Genomic DNA, 20,661 nt, shown 5'->3' with positions numbered 1-20,661 from the left:
ATCAACAGATGAATGGATAAACAAACTATGGTACATACACACAATGGAGTACTACACAATGATAAAGAACAATGATGAATCTGTGAAGCATCTCATAACACGGATGAAACTGGAGGATATTATGCTGAGTGAAATAAGTCAATCACAAAAGGACAAATATCGTACAAGATCTCTATTGTAAAAACTCATGAAAAAGTTTACACACAAAAAGTAACAATCTTTGCTGGTTACGAGGGATGGGAGGGTTGGAGAGGGAAATACTAAATAGGCAATAGATAAGTGGTATCTTGGGTGAAGGGTGAGACAGTACACAATTCTGGGGAAACCAGCACAACTTGTACAAGGAAAGGTCATGGAAGCTCCATAGAGACATCCAAACTCCCTGAGGGACTGAGTTGCTGGGCAGAGGGCTGTGGGGACCATTGTCTCGGGAAACATCTAGCTCAACTGGCATAACACAGTTTATAAAAGAAAATGTTCTACATTCTACCTTGGTGAGTAGTGTCTGGGGTCTTAAAAGCCTGTGAACAGCCATCTAAGATACTCCACTGGTCTCATCCCTTCAGGATACAAGGGAAAGATTAGTCCAAACGACTAATGGACCACAGCTACCAAGACCTCCACCGGACTGAGTCCAGTACAGCTAGATGGTGCCCGGCTACCAACACTAACTGCTCTGACCGGGATCACAACAGAGGGTTCTGAACAGAGGTGGAGAAGGTTGTAGAACAAAATCCTAACACAAAAAAAAAAGACCAGATTTACTGGCCTAAAAGAGACTGGAGAAACCCCAGGAGTATGGCCCCCAGACACCCTTTTAGCTCAGTGGTGAAGTCACTTCTGAGGTTCACTGTTCAGCCATGGATTGGACAGCCCCATGAAACAAAACGGGACTAATGAGGCACAGCAGTCCAGGGACAAGGACTAGAACGCAGAAGGGGACAGGAAAGCTGGTGATAGGGAACCCAAGATTGAGTAAGGACAGTGTTGACATGCAGTGGGGTTGTTAACCATTGTCATAGAGCAACATGTATACTAACTGTTTAATAAGAAACTATTTTGTTCTGTAAACCTTCATCTAAAGTGAGAATAGCAGCACAACTGGAAGAACATAATCGATGTCACTAAACTGTGCATGCAGAAATTTTTGAAATCGTGTATCTTTGGCTATGCATATTTTCACCAAAAAAAAAAGGTCGAAAAGGGAGAGGGTTGACATGTTGTGGGATTGTTAACCAATCTCATAAAACAATATGTGTACTGACTGTTTAATGAGAAACTATTTGTTCTGTAAACCTTCACCTAAAGTACAATAAAAAATGTTAAATTAAAAATAAAAACATATATAGACATTTTACAAGTCCTAGCCATCTGAACTCTTGCTACCTGAACTCTTATCTGAACTCAAGAATCAAATATATTTGGATAAATTCCTCATTACCCAAACCCTTGCTACATGCTCTCCTAAACTCAGGAACGAGCTAGATTTGGATAGCACAGTATCCCTTGTAATCTGAAGTCACGTACAAAATAAATTTATAAAGAAAAAAGTACTTATACCCCAAATAGTGCTATCTTTAGGTGGTATAATTATTGGTGATGCACATTCTTCCTTATGCTTAGCTGTATTTTCTAAATTCTCTTCCATGCTTTGCTTGTAAAATATTAAAAAGTCTATATTGTGGACTTAATGTACTACTTGGAATAATTTTTAAAAATTAAGTCCAACACCTTACTCCCAAGGACACAAACAGGTTGAAAGAAAAAGGATGGAAAATACATTCCATGGAAATAATAATAAAAGAGAGCTGGGGTGGCAATCTTAATATCAGACCAAGTACACTTTAAGACAAAACCTGTTAGAAGAGATAAAGATGGACATTATATGGTGATAAAAGGGTCGATTCATCAAGAAGATTTAACAATAGTAAATATATATGTACCCAACATCAGAGCACCTAAATATATAAAGCAAACACTGATAGAATTGAAGGGAGAAATAGACAACACTAAATAACAGTTGGAGACTTCAGTACACCACTTTCAATATTGGACAGAACATGTAGAAGAAGATCAACAAGCAAAGAGAGGACCTGAATGACACTATCAACCAACTAGACTTAACAGACATCTATAGAACAGTCCACTCAACAACAGCACAATATACGTTCTACTCCAGTGCACATGGATCATTTTCCAGGATAGACCACATGTTAGGTCATGAAGCAAGTCTTGATAAATTTAAAAAGACTGAAATTAAGGTATTTTATCTGATTACAAGAAGTGAAACGAGAAATCAGTAACAGGAAAAAAAACTATTAAACTACCAATGAAATCAAAAGATAATCACAAATTACTAGAATCAAATAAAAATGAAAGCACAACATACCAAAACTTACAGGATTCAGAGAAGGCAGTACTCAGAGAGAAACTTATAGCAATAAATGCCTACATGAAAAAAAGAAGAAAGATCTAAAATCAGCAGCCTAACTCTACAACTTGAGGCACTAGAAAAAAGAGTAAATTGAGCCTAAACCTACCCAAAGAAAGGAAATAACAAAGATCGGAGCAGAAATAAATGAAATAGAAAACAGAAAAAAAATAGAGAACATCGACAAAACCAGAAGTTGGTTCTTTGAAAACATCAATAAAACTGACAAACCTTTAGCTAGACTGACAAAGAAAAAAGAGAGAAGATGCAAATACCCAAATAAGAAATGAAAATGGAGACCTGACAGAAGTAAAAAGAATTATGACAGAATACTACAAACAACTGTACACCAACAAACTGGATAATCTAGATGAAATGGACAATTCTTAAAAGAACACAACCTACCTACAGTGACTCAAGAGGAAACAGAAAGTCTCAAGAGACCGATAACAAGAGATTGAATCAGTGATCAAAAATCTCCCAGCAAAAAAAAAAAAGTCCTGGATCATATGGCTTCACTGGGGAATTCTAACAAATATTTAGAGAAGAGTTAATACCAATCCTGTTTAAACTTTTCCAAAACACAGAGAAGGAGTGAATACTCCCTAACTCATTCTAAGAAGCAAACATAAGCCTAATACCAAAACAAGGCATAGACACTACAAGAAAATAAAACTACAGGCCAATATCCCTTGTGACTATAGATGCAAAAATTACCAACAAAATACTAATGGACAGAATCCAATAGCATATTAAAAGAGTCATACACCATGACCAAGTGGGATTAATTCCAGGAATGCAGGGATGGTTCAACATTAAAACCACATCAATAGAACAAATGAAAGGAACACATGATCATCTCTATTGATGCACAAAACGCATTTGATAAAATCCAACATCCTTTCCTGATGAAAACCCTCAACAAGATTGGAAAAGAAGGTAAGTTCCTCAATAAGATTCAGAGCATATGTGAAAAGCCAACAGCCAACATTATCCTTAATGGAGAAAGATTGAGAGCTTTTCCCCTAAAATCAGGAAAAACACAAGGGTGCCCACTCTTACCACTGCTATTCAATGTCATATTATAAGTCCTAGTCAGAGCAATAAAAGAAGAAGAAGAAATAAAAGGTATCCAGATTGGAAAAGAACTAAAATTATCTCTATTTGCAGATGACATGATCCTATATGTAGAAAATCCCAAAAAGTCCACAAGAAAACTTCTAAGAGCTAATAGAAGAGTTTAGCAAAGTTGCAGGGTACAAGGTCAACAAACAAAAATCATTTGGGATTCTATATACCAGCAACGAAAAATCTGAAAAGGAAATTAGGAAAATGATTCCATTTACAATAGCATCTAAGAATAAAATACAAGGGATAAATTTAACCAAAGATTTGAAAGACTTATAGAATGAAAATTATAAAACACTTCATTGAAAGAGATTAAAGAAGACTTAAATAAATGGAAAGATGTTCTGTGCTCACACATTGGAAGACTTAATATTTTTAAGATGTCAACACTACCCAAAGCGATCTATAGATTCAACACAATCCTGGTCAAATTCCAACAGTCTTCTTTACAGAAATAAAAAACCAGTCCTCTACTTAATATGGAATAGCAAGAGGCCTCGAATTGCTAACGCAATTCTGAAGAAAAAGGACAAAGCAGGAGGACTCACACTTCCTGATTTCAAAACATATTACAAAGCTACAGTAATCAAAATAGCCTGATACCGATCTAATAATAGACACAAAGACCAATGGAACAGAAACGAGAGTCCAGAAGTAAATCCACACAACTTCGGTCAACTGATTTTTTAGAAGGGTGCTAAGTCCATTCAATGGGGGAAACAAGACTCTCTTCAATAAATGATATTGGGAAAACTGGATTTCCACACACAGAAAAATGAAACAGGATTCATACCTCACAGTATACACAAAAACAAATTTAAAATGGATTAAGACAAAAATGTGCAAACTAAAATGATAAAATTCATAAAAGAAAATTCAGGGGCATGAGGTGGAGCCAACATGGTGCCCTAGACAGATGTATCATGCTGTCCCTCTGCAGCAAAGACTCAAAAAACTATGTAAAACAGATACAAACATCAAATCCTGGAACCCTAAGCATCAAATGAACGGATAAAAAGCTAGATCAAACACTGAATGGAAGAAGAAACTGAAGGAAAACTGTCCCGTCAACTAATACAGTACAGTATCACCATCTTAGAGCACAGCCAGTAATGATCCCAGACAGGGAGTACAGGAAGACAACTTCACAGAGCTCCCAACAAGCGACAGAACACCTGGTAACCAGAGAAACATGGATAAAGAGCTACTGGTCCACTGCCAGCTAGGGTCCGTCCCGCCCCCACCCACTGGCTTCTGCTGCACCATTTCCCCCCGCCTTTTTTTTTCCTTTTCTTTCTCCCTCCCACCTAGCCCTGTATACCACTCACCCCTTCCCAATGGGCCATGCCATGCCACTCAGCTAGAGAGCTACTGGCCCACTGCCAGCCCAGGTCCACCCCGCCCCTACCCGCTGACTCCTGCTGTGCCATTTTTTCCCCTTTCCTCCTTTCCTTTCTCCCTCCCACCTAGCCTTGTACAGCATACCTTTATGCCTTCCCGCCAGGCCACACTGTGCCACTTTGGCTAGAGAGCTACTGATCCACCATCACCCCGAGTATGCCCTGCCCTCACACGTCAGCTCCCACCACGTCATTTTTTTTTACTTTTTTCCCTTTTTTCCTGTTTTTTCTCTCTCCCACCTAGCCCTATATACCACCTTTACCCCTTCCTGCTAGGCCACGTCACACCATAGTGGTTAGAGAGTCACCAGTCGCTGCCATCCCAGGACCCCACTACCACCACCCACCAATTCCCACCACACCTTTTTTTTCTTCCCTTTCTTCCTTTCTTTCTTCCTCCCATCTAACCCTGTATGCCACTTACCCCCATCCCACCGGGCCACACAGCACCGCTGCGGCTAGACAGCCACCGGTTGGGCGCTTTCTACCGACCACCAATGCCCCATATGCCACATCATGACCCTTCCTGGTGGCCCCCAGGTTCACCCCACGTTCACCCACTGGCTACCCTTTTTCTTGCTTTCTTTCTCTCTCTTCTTCATTCCCCCACATAGCCCTGTATGCCACACACCCCTTCCTGTTGGCCCTTGCCATGCTGCTGTGGCTAGAACATCCCTGGCTCAGGCGCACACTGCCCCTCCCTCCTGCCACTTGACCAGCTGCCGAATGAAGGGAAGCAAGTGCAGACCACTCCCCATTCAATACCCCTGCCTATCTGGACCAGCATCAGGAGGCAGATAGTGCCTGCCTAGTCTGCACTAAGCCACCTCACCAAATGAGTTTACAGCAAAGTGGGCTTGCCCTGCCTGCTACTGCCCTGCCCACCCAGTAAAGGTGTTGAGAGCAATCATGCCCACACACATGCAAACAGCAAAGCATACCTGGCCCATCTGCCCTGACATACCAAAACAAAACAAAGAAGCAGGACGAAACAAACAAACATACAATCAATAAAGAAAATGCCTCAATGTCTCAGAGACAGCAGACAATACCAAAACATATTAAAAAAAAAACGACAAGAGGGCTCCAGAAAGTGACCAAAATAAGAATCAGATGACCTTCCAGTACAAGAAAAGGTAGAAGAACTACCCGAAATAAAATTCAAAAGACTAATACCTCGGGCTCTCCAAAAGATTAGGAAAGAGATCAAGGAAAACACAGACAAGGCAATAGAAGAATTCAAGCAAATAAAACAAGAACAAAATGTCAAAATAAATACACAGTTAGAAATCATACAAAAACCACCACTAGAAATCCAAAAGATAAACAACAAAATTTCAGAAATGGACAATTCAATAGCAGGTTTAAGGAACAAATTTAAAACAATGGAAGACAGAATCAGTGAAATTGAAGACAAATACATGAACATTACTTTGAGGAAAAATCAGAGAAAAGAAAACCTAAGAATTATGAGAGACACAATCAAAAGCAAGAATTTAAGTGTGACTGAAGTTCCAGAACAGGGGGATAAAATGGAAAAAACAGAGAAGACGGCTGAAAATTTGCTGGCACAAAACTTTCCAAATATCATGAAAGCCAAAAATGTGATCATCCAAGAAGCTCAACGCCAACAAACCCATATAGGACAGACCCCAAAAGAAAGTCACCAAGATATAATCACATTTGCCAAAACTAAAGACAAAGAAAGAATCCTGAGAGCAGCTCAAGAAAAAAACGAAAAGTCACTTACAAAGGGGAAACAATATGACTCAACAATGATTATTCAGAAGAAACTATGCAGGCAAGAAGGCAATGGGATGACATATATAAAACACTGAAAGAAAAAAAACTGCCTACCAAAAATAATGTATCTTACAAAACTCTATCTCAAATGTCCTAGTGAAATTAGGATATTTCTAGAAACAGAAATTAAGGGATTTCACAAAAACCAAACCAAACAAGCAAGAAATATTAAATGGAGTTCTTCAGTTAGAGAACCAACAACATCAGAGTCTAGAACACAGGAAGCATCACTAGATACCAACCTAGGTAAAGAACTCTCAATAATAAAACAAAGCCAGAAGACTTAAAACAAGGAAACAGAGACATCAATCTGTAAATGATGACAATAAAACAATAAAATTACAATGTAAAACAATAAAAGGTGGAATAAACGGTACAGGTATACAACTTTCAAATGGAGACGAAGTCAAGGTGATATCAAGTAATAAAAGATTGGTTCAAACTTAGGAACCACAAACTTCAAGGTAACCACAAAGAAAGTTAACCAACCAACTCATTAGAATAAAAAAGAAAAACATAAAGTCTCAGCAAACACAAAATCTATAAAAGCAAAAGAAAATCCACAAGCGAAAGGAACTCAGCACAGGAAAGTAAGAGGAACAAAGAAAACGTCTGCACCACAAAAAAAAAGCACAATATGACAGCAATAAACTCATACATATTGATAATCACACTGAATATAAATAGCTTAATTACACCTGTAAAGAGACAAAGAGCGGCAGAATGGATAAAAAAGCATGACTCATCAATATGCTGTGTACAAGAGACACACCTTAGACATAAAGACATAAATATATTAAAAATCAAAGGATGGAAAAAAACATATCAACCAAACAGTAACCAAAAAAGGGCAGGAATGGTATTAATCTAAGATAAAACAGACTTTCAGGAAAATCAACCATAAAAGACAAGGAAGGAGATTATACAATGATAAAAGGGAAAATCCACAAAGACATAACCTTAATATTGACACACCCAATGACAGGGCTCCAAAATACATAAAACAAACTCTAGCAGCACTGAAAAGACAAATAGTTCCACAATAATAGTAAGAAACTTCAACACACTGCTCTTGGTAAAGAACAGAACATCTAGAAAGAAACTCAGCAAAGATACAGAAGATATGAAGGTCAAAATCAACCAACTACCTCACAGACATATATAGAACACCTAACAGGTGCAAAGTACACATTCTTTCAAATGCACATGGAACATTCTCCAGAATAGACCACATTTTAGGCCACAAAGCAACCCTCAATAAAATCCAAAACATCAAAATAATACACAGCTTTCTCTCTGATCACAATGCTGTAAAAGTAGAAATCAGTAACAGGAAGAATGAGGAAAAAATCAAATACATGGAAACTAAATAACACTTTGCTTAAAAACAACTGAGTTACAGAAGAAATCAAAGAGAATTAAAAAATTCCTAGAACCAAATGAGAATGAAAATACATCATACAAAAACCTCTGGGACACAGCAAAGGCAGTGCTCAGAGGTCAATTTATAGCAATAAAAGCACACATCAAAAAAGAATGAGCCAAAATCAAAACTTAGCCCTAAAACTTGAACAAATAGAAAGAGAGCAGAAAAAGAGACCCAAAGCCAACAGAAGAAAGGGAACAATGAAGATTATTGCACAAATAAATGAAACAGAGAACAGAAAAACAAAAGAAAGAATCAACAAGAGCAAAAGTTGGTTCTTTGAAAAGATCAACAAAATCGACAAACTGTTGGCCAAACTGATAAAAGAAAAAAAAGTAGAAGGAAGCAAATAACCCACATAAGAAATGAGATGGGAGACATTACAACAGACCCAACTGAAATAAAAAGGATCATAACAGAATACTATGAAAAACTGTATCCAACAAATTTGAGAACCCAGAGGAAATGGACAAATTTTTAGAAACACACTACCTACCTAAACTAACACAAGCAGAGATAGAAAATCTGAACAATAGAAGAGATTGAAGAGGCAATTAAAAGAAAACTCCCACACAAACAAACAAAAAAAAGTCATGGCCCAGACAGCTTCAATGAAGAATTCTACCAAATATTTAGAGAAGAGCTCACACCAGAACTAATTAAACTATTTCAAAGCACAGAAAAGGAAGGAATACTACCAAATTCATTCCATGAAGCCAGCATAACCCTGACATCAAAGCCAAACACACCACAAAAAAAGAAAATTACAGACCAGTATCTCTCATGAATATAGATGCAAAAATTCTCAACAAAATTCTAGCCAATAGAATTCAGGATCATATAAAAACATAATAATACACCACGACCAAGTGGTATTCATAACAGGTATGCAAGCATGGTTTGACATTAGAAAATCAATCAACGTAATCTACCACATAAAGACAACAAAAGAAAAGAATCACATGATCATCTCAACCAACACAGAAAAAGCATTTAATAAAGTCCAACACCTATTCCTGACAAAAACTCTCAATAAAACAGGAATAGAAGGGAAATTCCTCAACATAATAAAAGGCATCTATACAAAACCAACAGCCAACACAATCCTCAATGGAGCAATGCTGGAAGCATTCCCCCGAGAACAGGAACAAGACAAGGACGCCCTTTATCACCACTCCTATTTAACATTGCGCTGGAAGTCCTAGCTACAGCAATAAGGCAAGAAAAAGAAATAAAGGGCATCCAAATTAGAAAAGTAAAACTATCCCTATCCACAGATGATATGATCGTGTACATAGGGAACCCCAAAGATTCTATAAGAAAACTACCAGAACTAATAGGAAGATTCAGCAGAGTAGCAGGATACAAGATCAACATACAAAAATCAGTTGGATCCCTATACACCAACAAAGAGAACTTCGAAAAGGAAATCAGGAAAACAGTACCATTTATAATAGCCCGTCATGGACTGAATTGTGTCCCCCAAAAAATGTGTGCAGCAACTTGGCTAGGTCATGATTCCCAGTACTGTATGACTGTTATCTGATGTGATTTCCTTATGTGTTGTAAACTCTACCACTATGATGAGATTATATGCAATCTCTTCATGTGTTGTAAATTCTATCACTGTGATGAGGTTATACTGACGAGGTTGACAAGATTAGTGTCTTAATGCAATCTCTTTTTAGATATAAAAGAGAGAAGCCAGCAGAGACACATGGGAACCTCATACCACCAAGAAAGCAGTGCTGGGAGCAGAGCACGTCCTTTGGACCTGAGGTTCCTGTGCAGAGAAGCTCCCAGACCAAGGGAAGGTTGATGACATGGACCTTCCTCCGGAGCCAATGGAGAAAGCATTCCCTTGGAGCTGATGCCCTGAACTTGGACTGGTAGCCTACTGAACTGTAAGAGAATAAACTTCTTTGTTAAAATCATCCACTTGTGGTATTTCTGTTATAGCAGCATTAGAGGACTAATATACCATCACACCCCAACACTACTGGCACTAATCAAAAAAAACAGAAAATAACAAATGTGGGAGAGGTGGTGAGATGGGATTGTTATGCACTATTGGTGGGAATGTGAAGTGGTACAACCACTATGGAAAATGATATGGCAACTCCTTAAAAAGCTAAAAATAGAAATACCATACAATCCAGCTATCCCATTCCTAGGAATATATCCTGGAGAAATAAGAGCCGCCACACAAACAGACATATGCACACCCATGTTCACTGCAGCATTATTCACAAAAGCAAAAAGATGGAAACAACCTAAGTGCTCATCAACAGATGAATGGATAAAAAAACTATGGCACATACACACAACAGAATACTACACAACAATAAAGAACAATGATGAATCCATGAAACATCTCACAACATGGATGAATCTAGAGGGCATTATTCTGAGGGAAATAAGTCATTCACAAAAGGACAAATACTGTATAAGATCACTAGCATAAAAACCGAAGAAAAGGTTTACACTCAGAAAAAAAATATCTTTGATGGTTACCTGGGAAAGGAGGGGTGGGGAGGGAAAATTACTAACTAAACAGTACAAGTGTTAAGTTTGGTGAAGGGAAAGAACACACAGTATAGGGAAAGTCAGCACAACTTGACCAAGGCAAAGCCATAGAAGCTTCCTAGACATATCCAAACACCTTGAGGGACTGAGTTACTGGGGCTGAGGGCTGGGGGCCATAGTCTTGGGGGACATCTAGTCAACTGGCATAACATAATTCATAGAGAAAATGTTTTATATTTGACTTTGGTGAGTTGTGTCTGGGGTCTTATAAGATTGCCAGCAGCCATCTAAGATATACCTATTGGTCCCACCCTGTCCAGAGCAAAGGAGAATGAAGAAAACCAAAGACATAAGGAAAATATTAGTCCAGAGGACTAGTGGACCACAAGTACCACAGGCTCCACCGGCCTGAACCCAGAAGAATTAGATTGTGCCAGACTACCACCACTGACAGCTGTGACAGGGATCACAATAGGGGGTCCCAGACAAAGCTGGAGAAAAATGTGGAACAAAATTCAAATTCATAAAAAAAGACCAGACTTACTTGTCTGACAGAGACGGGAGGAACCCCCAGCCTAGGAAGCCACTCCCGTAGTCCACCTTTCAGCCGAAGATTAGACAGGCCTGTAAAACAAACAATAACACATGTGAGGAAGGTGCTTCTTAGTTCAATGAGACCAAATGGGCAATGCCTGCCCAAAAGCAAAGACGAGAAGGCAGGAAGGGACAGGAAAACTGGACGAATGGACATGTAGAACCCAGAGTGGAAAGGGAAAGGGGAGAGGGCTGACACATTGCAGGGATTGCAACTAATGTCACAAAACAATTTGTGTATAAAATTTTTGAATGAAGAACTGACTTGTGCTGTAAACTTTCATAAATAACAATAAAATTAAAAAAAGAAAGAAAATGCAGGCTAAAGGCTGTCAGGCCTAGCTTTTTACAATGGATTATCTAATATAATAACAAAAGCACAAACAGCGAAAGACAAAATAAATAATGGGACTTAACAAAAATTAAATACTTTTATCAAAAGATTTTACCAAAAAAGTGAAAAGGCAAGCTAACAACTGGGAGAATTTCAGAAATCATATATCCAATAAGAATCTAGTAACCAAAATATATATAAAACTCTAACAACTTAACAACAAAAAGACAAATCACCCAACAATAAAATGGGCAGAGAACTTGAATAGACATTTCACCAAAGAGGACATTCAAATGGCCACCAAACACATGAAAAGGTGCTCATTGTCAATAGCCATTAAAGAGATGCAAATTAAAACCACAATGGGATACTATTTCACTCTCCACAGCAAGGGCTTGTGAGGATGGCAAAGGACCTGGCAGTGCTTTGTTCCGTTGTACACAGGGTCCCTATGAGTCGGAACTGACTCGAGGGCACCTAACAACAGGGTGGCTAAGATTTTTATTTTTTTTTTAGTTTTATTTTATTGTTGTACTTTAAGTGAAAGTTTACAATTCAAGTTAGTCTCTCACACAAAAATTTACACATACATTGTTATGTGATGCTAACTGCTCTCCCTATACTGTGACAGCACATTCCTCCTTTCTACCCGATTTCTCGTATCCATTCAACCAGCTCCTGATTCTCTCCACCTTCTCATCTCACCTCTGGACAGGAGCTGCCCATTTAGTCTCATGTATCTACTTGAGCTAAGCAGCACACTCTTCACAAGTATCATTTTATCTCCCATAGTCCAGTGTAATCTTTGACTGAAGAGTTGGCCTCCGGAATGGTTTCAGTGCTGGGCTGACAGAGAGTCTAGGGCCGTGCTTTCTGGGGTTCCTCCAGTCTCAGTCAGACCATTAAGTTCGGTCTTTTTACTAGAATTTGAGTTCTGCACCTCACCTTTCTCCTGCTCCAACAGGGACTCTCTGTTGTGTTCCCTATCAGGGCGGTCACTGGTGGTAGCTGGGCACCATCTAGTTCCTCTGGTCTGAGGCTGTTGCAGTCTCTGGTTTATGTGGCCCTTTCTGTCTCTTGGGCTAATGCTTGCCTGTGACTTTGGTGTTCTTCATTCTCCTTGACTCCAGGTGGGTTGGGACCAATTGATGCATCTTAGATGGCCACTCGCCCCCAGCCTTTAAGACCCCAGGCGCCACTCACCAAAGTAGCATGCAGACAGTTTTCTTAATACACTTTGTTATGCCAATTAATCTAGATGTCCCCTGAAACCATGGTCCCCAGACCTCCGCCCCTGGTATTCTGTCCCTCGAAGTATTTGGTTGTATTCAGGATACTTCTTAGCTTTGGTTTAGTACAGTTGTGCTGACTTCTCCTATACTGTGTGCTGAACTTCCCTTCACCTAAGATAATTCTTGTCTACTATCTAGTTAGTGAATACCCCTCTCCCTCCCTCCTCACCCTCATAACCATCAAAAAATGTTTTCTTCTGTATTTAAACCTTTTCTTGAGTCCTTATAATAGTGGTCTTATACAATATCTGTCCTCTTGTGACTGACTAAATTCACTCAGCATAATGAGGATGGCTAAGATTAAAAAAAAAAAAAACAGAAAATAACAAATGTTGGCAAAGATGTGGCAAAATTGGAACCCTTATCCACTGCTGGTGGGAATGAAAAATGGTAATTTAAATTTTTTTTAATTAAAAATAAATGTTTTTAAGATGCAAGCTTGATAGCTTTTGATTTTTATGGCCATCTGTTCTAAGTTCCCAGAACCTGACTATTTGGATCACACAGATAAAAAATCGCCTGTGGAACAAATCCCTTTAAAGATGAATATACTTCTTCTTCAAGAGAAACACACTAGCAAGCAGTTAAAGACCTGTCCCTAAGTATTAATAAACAAACTGGTATTCACTCAGTGGATTAAAACATATCCATCCTACAGATAAACTGCTATATTTATAGAATCTAAATATATGGTTACATACTCAACCCTGAAAGCAGATCAAAAACCAAAAAAATCAAACCCACTGCCATCCAGTGGATTCTGACTCATAGCGACCCCAGAGGGTTTCCGAGGCTGTAAATCTTTCTCCCGCAGAGCGGCTGGTGGTTTCCAACTGCTGACCTTTAACAGTCGATCGCTATAACCACTGCGCCACCAATGCTCCCTTCAAATTGATACGCTCTAAATTTTAAATACACTATAAACTATCTTAAGAGTTGTCATTTTTCCATTTCTTCTGGCATTACATACCTGGCCATTTTGACGTTACAAGCCCACAATATACACCAGTTTCAGAAACCCAAAATTTTGCCTTCCAAGGACTTTAATACCCCTCCCCCCCAAAAAAAAAAGAATGGGGCAAAGGCAAATAGGACCATGAATTTGTTCTTAAGCACTGTGTACGAGCTTACTTTACAAAACTGTAATTCTACAGCAAGCGGCTTCGGGAATGTCTCACATGCAAATAAAGGCCACTTATGAGAGAACTCACTGTGCCTCTGGTCATCTTAAATAAAACAGAGCAGGTCCTTTATGAGAGGCAGGACCAGGGAAATGTTACTTCACTCACTTCACCGCAGTCCTGGATAAAGGCGCCTACTGAGAGAATCCCCTGTGTGGATTCCGTGTTAATGGGGGAAAGAGAAACAGTCAGGAATAATACCAGTAACACCACCAGCCCCGGGGAGCGAAGGAAAAGATGCTAAGATCTCGGTAAGAGCCAGCGAGGAACGGGAGAGCCATAGAGGAGGTCTTCCCTCGGAAAAACAGCGCCAAAAGCAGTGACAGAATTCCGCTAAGAGGGAACACCAGTCCATGCAGCTCAAAGAAAAGAGAGAACGGAAAACGTTCCCCAGCCTACCCCACCTTCTCCCTCCTCATCTGAGGAAACATTAGCGGAGGTGCTAACCGTGCCTAGCCGGCGGCCCCACCACCCGCCCCGGGCGCAGCGCCGGCAGTCGGGCGCGGACCCGGGCTGGGTGCAGGCATAGCGGGCCAGTGCCAGGCCGGGCGGTGGGCACAGCCAGACTGGTCCGGAAGGCGGCCCAGGACCGCCGCCGCAGGGAGGGGGAAGCGAGGCAAAGGGTGGGGCGGAAGCGGCCCCGCCGCACTCGCCAGCCGCGCGCCCACAGCTACCTGGCAGGCCAACCGCTGGCTCGCCGTCCGCGACCCAGGGCGGCAAGGAAGCGCGGCGATCCGGAAGGCTCGACCGCCGCGGAAGAAACAGAACCGGCGGCGCAGAGGCGACGAGGAGAGGAGCTGGAGGCGGGGCTCGAAGCCGCGGGTTATGTGGCCCGGGCGCCTCACGTGACGCAGAGGCCAGTGAGCCAATCAGGCCCACTAGGATTAAAAAAACAAAAAAAGAAAAAACCGCAGCGTTGGAGTCCGTTGCGACTCACAGCGACCCTGTGGGACAGAGTGGAACTGCGCCATAGGGTTTTCGAGGCTGTAACCTTCACGGAAACAGACTGCCACATCTTTCTCCAGCTCCGACATTTCGGTTAGCAGCGGAGCGCTTTAACCTTTGCGCCACCAGAGCGCCTTCACATTGCTATTACGATTAGCCAATGATTAATTTTATACTCGATTTCTTCTTTTCCTCCTTAAAATGTCATTGTGACCAGCCTGGGGGAGGGGGAACTCTTAATTCTCTTTGTATGCATAGATTAACTGCTCGAATAAACCGTATACGGCATACTTTAATCTCTTGGTGGTTAAATTTTTTTAATTTTACTACTAGCAGCTCCTCAGTGTTTAATAAATGATGCTAATGGCAGTAAATGAATTCTAAAAAACAAACAAAAAACAATTGCCATTGTGTCCACTCTCACTCCTGGTGAGGCCATGTGTGTCAGAGTGCTTAAATTATTTTTAACACCTGCATCCTCCTCCCTAATTCACCTACTTCAACAATTGAAGTGCATTCAGACAGCATCAGCTGAAACTTCTTCCTTGATTTACCGAACACGCTATACATATTCTGATACCTAATTTACGTAACATAAATCTCACGTTGCTGAACTGTACTATAAGTAGTGAATTGTCTTATCTCTCTACCTTTGACAACCAGGACTTTTGTGCTTGGTAAGGTACCTGGCCTGTGGTAAAAAGAAAACGTTGCTCTCGAGTCGATTCTGAGTCATAGTGACTCTATTAGACCTTCAATATCAACTGAATAAAGGGGCTTGGCCAATTAGCAGTAATTAGTGGCAAAGACAACTTCAAATTCAAATTGAAGTCGTAAAGGATTTCATTTTACATAGATCCACAATCAATGCCCATTAAAGAAATCAAACTATGTATTGCACTGGGCAGATGTGCTGCAAAGGACCTCTTTAAATTGTTAAAAAGCAAAGATGTCACTTTGAGGACTAAGATGTGCCTGACCCAAGCCATGGTGTTTTCAGTTGCCTCATATGCATGCGAAAGCTGGACAATCAATAAGGAAGACTGAAGAATTGATCCCTTTGAATTATGGTGTTGGCAAAGAGTATTGAATATACCATGGACTGCCAGAAGACTGAACAAATCTGTCCTGGAAGAAGTACAGCCAGAATGCTCCTCTGAAGCAAGGATGGCGAGACTTTGTCTAACATACTTTGGACATGTTATCAGGAGCGACCAGTCCCTGGAGAAGGACAATCATGCTTTGTAAAGTAGAGGGTCAGTGAAAAAGAGGAAAACCTTCAACATGATGGGTTGACACAGTGGCTGCAACAATGGGCTCAAACATAGCAACAATTGTGAGGATGACACAGGACCAGGCAATGTTTCATTCTGTTGTACATGGGGTGCTATGAGTCAAAACTTGACTTGACAGAACCTGACAACAGTGGCAAAGAAAGGCAAAATCCTATGTTGACTGTCTCTTGGTCTGGGACCCTGATAGTTCAGTGAATTTACTAAAAGAGGCCTGCTTTGCTCAGTGGTTGAGAGCTTGGCTGCCAACCAAAAGGTCAGCAGTTCAAATCCACCAGCCACTCCTTGGAAACCCTATGGGGTTGACTTGACGGCAACGGTTCTTTGTTTTTGTTTTTGTTTTTTTTTTTGGCTCGAAAAAGCTGAAGTCACTTTTTACAACTCTATCTAAAGAACTTCTGTAAAACATGTATGCTTGAGAAGAAACGGGGATTTGGGATTTGATCCATCAAATATTTCCTGCATGCTCACAGCTTATTATAGGCAGATGCCATACTTGGAGCATCTTGGAGGATAAAAAGTTGAATAAGGCATGGTTGCTGACCTCAAGGAATGTGCAATCTGGTTCATTATTCCAGTACAAGATGAAAAGTATCATAATACACATACTAAGTGAACACAAATGAGGAACCACAAATTTGACGGGTTTAGAAAAAAATCTTCCTGGAAAGGTGAGTTTGGAAGATAAGTAGGAATTTGATGAAGAAGGGAGGGAAAAACATTCCAGGAGAGTATGCAGTATGCTCAAAGGTAGGGAGGTCTGAAACAGTATCATTTATTTAGGAAAAAGCAAGCAATCCTGTATTGCTGGATGTGATGACCTCACTCACATCGAGGTTTACAAATGAAACCTGCTTAGTTATCTTTAATGTACTTGAAAGAATGACATATTTATTGGTATTAGTATTATCTATTGGATTGAATAACTTTCCATCAGAGAAAGCATAGGCTCTTCATCTGTAAAACTGACATGGACTAGTACTAGATGGGAGCCCTGGTGGTGCATTGGTTAAGAGCTACAGCTGCTAACCAAAAAGTCAGCGGTTCAAATCACCAGCCGCTCCTTGGAAGCCCTATGGGTCAGTTCTACACTGCTTTATAGGCTCGCTATGAGTCAGAATCGACCCAACAGCACACAACAACACAGCAACAACGACAGTACTAGATGATTTCTTACTTTTTTTTTCCAGCTCCAAAAGCTCTCTCTTGATATCTAAAAATAGCAAAATTATTTATTCTGCAGAAGGTTAGTCTAGAGCACTCTAAATTTTTTCTACAGGGCAAAAGAACTCAATTTACAAGTAGTACCTCAAGGAAGAAACTGGGGTCTACCTCCTGGGATATTAAAACACGAAACAGGACTATGCTGGGAAGCAGTATCAGTCAGGAACCTAATGAAATGAGTTCATGGGAGATTTGAGGTGGAGCGGAACAAAGGGCATTGATTCTGGTCACTCTTGGAGCTTCAGAAGTTTAATCTCTCAGTAAATGGAAGATTAGAACATCCTCTTTTGTTTCCTCTCTCTGTTCTCCTTTTCTGTGAGTGTGGCAGTTTGATCATGTGTGGGTGTGCCAATCCAGTTCCAGTTCCTGCAACTGGAACATCTAATTCCTGGTGGAATGAACTTTTTACACAACTTTCTTTGTCAAGAAAATCTTCTGAATGACGCTTACCCAAGCAAATCAACCCCATTGCCATCGAGTCAATTCCGACTCATAGCAACCCTATGGGACAGGGTAGAACTGCCCCATAGGGTTTCCAAGTAGCGTCTGGTGGACCTTTCGGTTAACAGCTGAACTCTTAACCACTGCACCACTAGGGTTTCCGAAGCAAGCTTAGAGTCTACTTTTTTGTCACAGGCCACCAAGAAGTTCTCGGTTGGGTGCAAGGGAAAGTAAAAGGGATTTTAAGTTACCTCCTCAAAGACTAGAATACTCTACTGAAAGATTGAAAACATCTGGGAGCACCCATATTATTTCCATCTTTTCATCTCTGCTCCTTCCCTCCTCCTGGGGTTGGTCCGAATTGAGAGAAGGGAAGAGGTAATAGGAATTGGAAAAATAATGATCATTCTCATTCCCTTTTTCCCTCACCTCAAAACGCACATGAATTCTCTTTGCTCATGATGCAAACACATTAAATAAACAAATATCTTTGCCCTAGCTAAAATAGACTACTCCATTGACCCATATCTGCACCTGCACCTAGGCGGATACCGTGCTGAACAGGTGGCAAAAAGAGATAAGCATACACTGCTCGCTAGACAAGGCATGAAACCCTTCCCAGCACAGCACCCTTCCTGTCTATGCCACTCTCGCATACGATTACCTTTATGCAGAATGTTTAGAATTGCCTCTTTGGCCTTTGTCAGGTAAAGGAGCTTCTTAAATATGGAATTCCTGCACCGTTCATGTGAACTGACCGTGACATATTTACTTTTCATTCATCAGCAAAGATCCTGGTTCCAGCTGCATTTAGCTGTGGCTGCACCACCAGGAGCACCAGGGCTCGCTAGAAAGCCACCAGCTTCTGGTAGGACTCGTCGTGAGGGCCCTAGTCTTTCAGGAAGCAGGAGTTCTGACTGCAGTTAGTCAGTGAAGCAAGGCTGGTCCTTTGCCATGTTAGTATGCATCTGGAAGACTTCTTAGAATGACTCTAGGGTGGAGGTAGTAAGAATATTCTTAGATGCGGGCTTGACTCTTTGGTTTGGAATATTAAAGGTGAAGTTAAAACCAAAAAAAAAAAAAATCCCACACCCGCTGCTATCGAATCAATTCCTACTCATAGCTAGAGAACTGCCCCATAGAGTTTCCAAGGCTGTCATCTCTGCGGGGAGTCCTGGTGACGCAGTGGTTAAGAGCTCAGCTGCTAACCATAAAGGTGGGCAGTTTGAATCCACCAGCTGCTCCTTGGAAACCCTATGGGGCAGTTCTACTCTGTCCTACAGGGCGGCTATGAGTCTAGGGTGGCTATGAGCCTAGTGTGGCTATAAGTCTAGGGTGGCTGTGAGTCTAGGGTTACTATGAGTCTAGGGTGGCTATGAGCCTAGGGTTGCTATGAGTCTAGGGTGGCTATGAGTCTAGGGTGGCTATGAGCCTAGGGTTACTATGAGTCTAGGGTCACTATGAGTCTAGGGTGGCTATGAGTCTAGGGTTGCTGTGGGTCTAGGGTGGCTATGAGCCTCGGGTGGCTATGAATTCCGACAGCAATGGGTTTGGTTTTAAGGTTAGTCTTTACAGAGGCATACTGACCTTTTGGTTAGCAGCTGAGCACTTTAACCACTGCACCACCAGGTCTCCTTAAAAGAGATGTTACCTGAAACAAACTAAATGACACTATGAGGAAACAGTCTGACAAATCCAGAATGGGGGACAAGAACCCTACTAGATTTGGTTTCTTCAAAAAGTTGTTTATGGAAAAAAGCTAGAGGAACTGTTCTAGGTTAAACGAGACTAAAGAAACGATATTCAAATACAATACATGAACCTTGGATAGAAACCTTGTTCCAAAAAAAGCTATAAGAGATATTTGTGGTTAATTGTAGAAATTTGAATATGGACTGGATATTAGATGTTATTAGGGAATTACTGTTATTTTTTACACATGGTAACAGTAATACTGAGAATGTTCCTTTTATAGGAGATGCATATTGAAGTGTTTAAAGACAGTGTCATGGAGTCTGCAACTTGCAAATGATTCCACAAAAAAAAAAAAAAACCCTATATATGTATATACACACACTTATATACATAAAGAGAGAGAGCAAATACGGCAAAATGGTCGTTGTTGTTAGGTGCCATCAAGTCGGTTCTGACTCATAGGAACCCTGTGTACAACAGGATGAAACACTGCCCAGTCCTGTGCCATCCTCACAGTCGTTGCTATATTTGAGCCATTGTTGCAGCCACTGTGTCATTCCATCTTGCTGAGGGTCTTCCTCTTTTTTGCTGACCCTCTACTCTACCAAGCATGCTGTTCTTCTCCATGGACTGGTCCCTCCTAATAACATGTCCAAAGCATGTGAGACCAAGTCTCGCCATCCTCACTTCTAAGGACATTCTGGCTGTACTTCTTTCAAGACAGACTTGGTCTTCTGGCAGTCCATGCTGTATATTCAATATTCTTTGCCAACACCATAGTTCAAAGGCATCAATTCTTGTTCAGCCATCCTTATTAATTGTCCAGCTTTCATATACATATCGGGCGATTGAAAATACTGTGGCTTGGGTCAGGCACACCTTAGTCCTCAAAGTGACATCTTTGCTTTTTAACACTTTAAAGAGGTCTTTTGCAGCAGATTTGCCCAAC

At 40.7% G+C, this 20,661-nt stretch overlaps 1 protein-coding gene across 9 annotated transcripts in view; it reads right to left on the bottom strand.

The window, feature by feature from the left end:
- RCBTB1 (RCC1 and BTB domain containing protein 1) overlaps positions 1-14,892 on the bottom strand; it is a 78,031-nt gene extending 63,139 nt beyond the window's left edge. For 8 of the 9 annotated variants that reach the window (XR_002824138.1, XR_002824136.1, XR_002824137.1 and 5 more), the window contains exons 1-2: positions 14,790-14,892; positions 11,259-11,338 (exon numbers count right to left, since the gene is read on the bottom strand). The gene's annotated coding sequence lies outside the window, so the exon portion shown is untranslated. The remainder of the gene's footprint in view (positions 1-11,258; positions 11,339-14,789) is intronic. The other variant, XM_023731548.1, reaches the window with a different exon arrangement.
- Positions 14,893-20,661: the final 5,769 nt, after the last annotated feature.

Source organism: Trichechus manatus, unplaced genomic scaffold (assembly GCF_000243295.1).
Source record: "Trichechus manatus latirostris isolate Lorelei unplaced genomic scaffold, TriManLat1.0 scaffold00044, whole genome shotgun sequence".
Lineage (NCBI taxonomy): Eukaryota > Metazoa > Chordata > Mammalia > Sirenia > Trichechidae > Trichechus > Trichechus manatus.
Note: the sequence above shows the minus strand (reverse complement) of the source record. Positions and strands in the feature narration are given on the sequence as shown.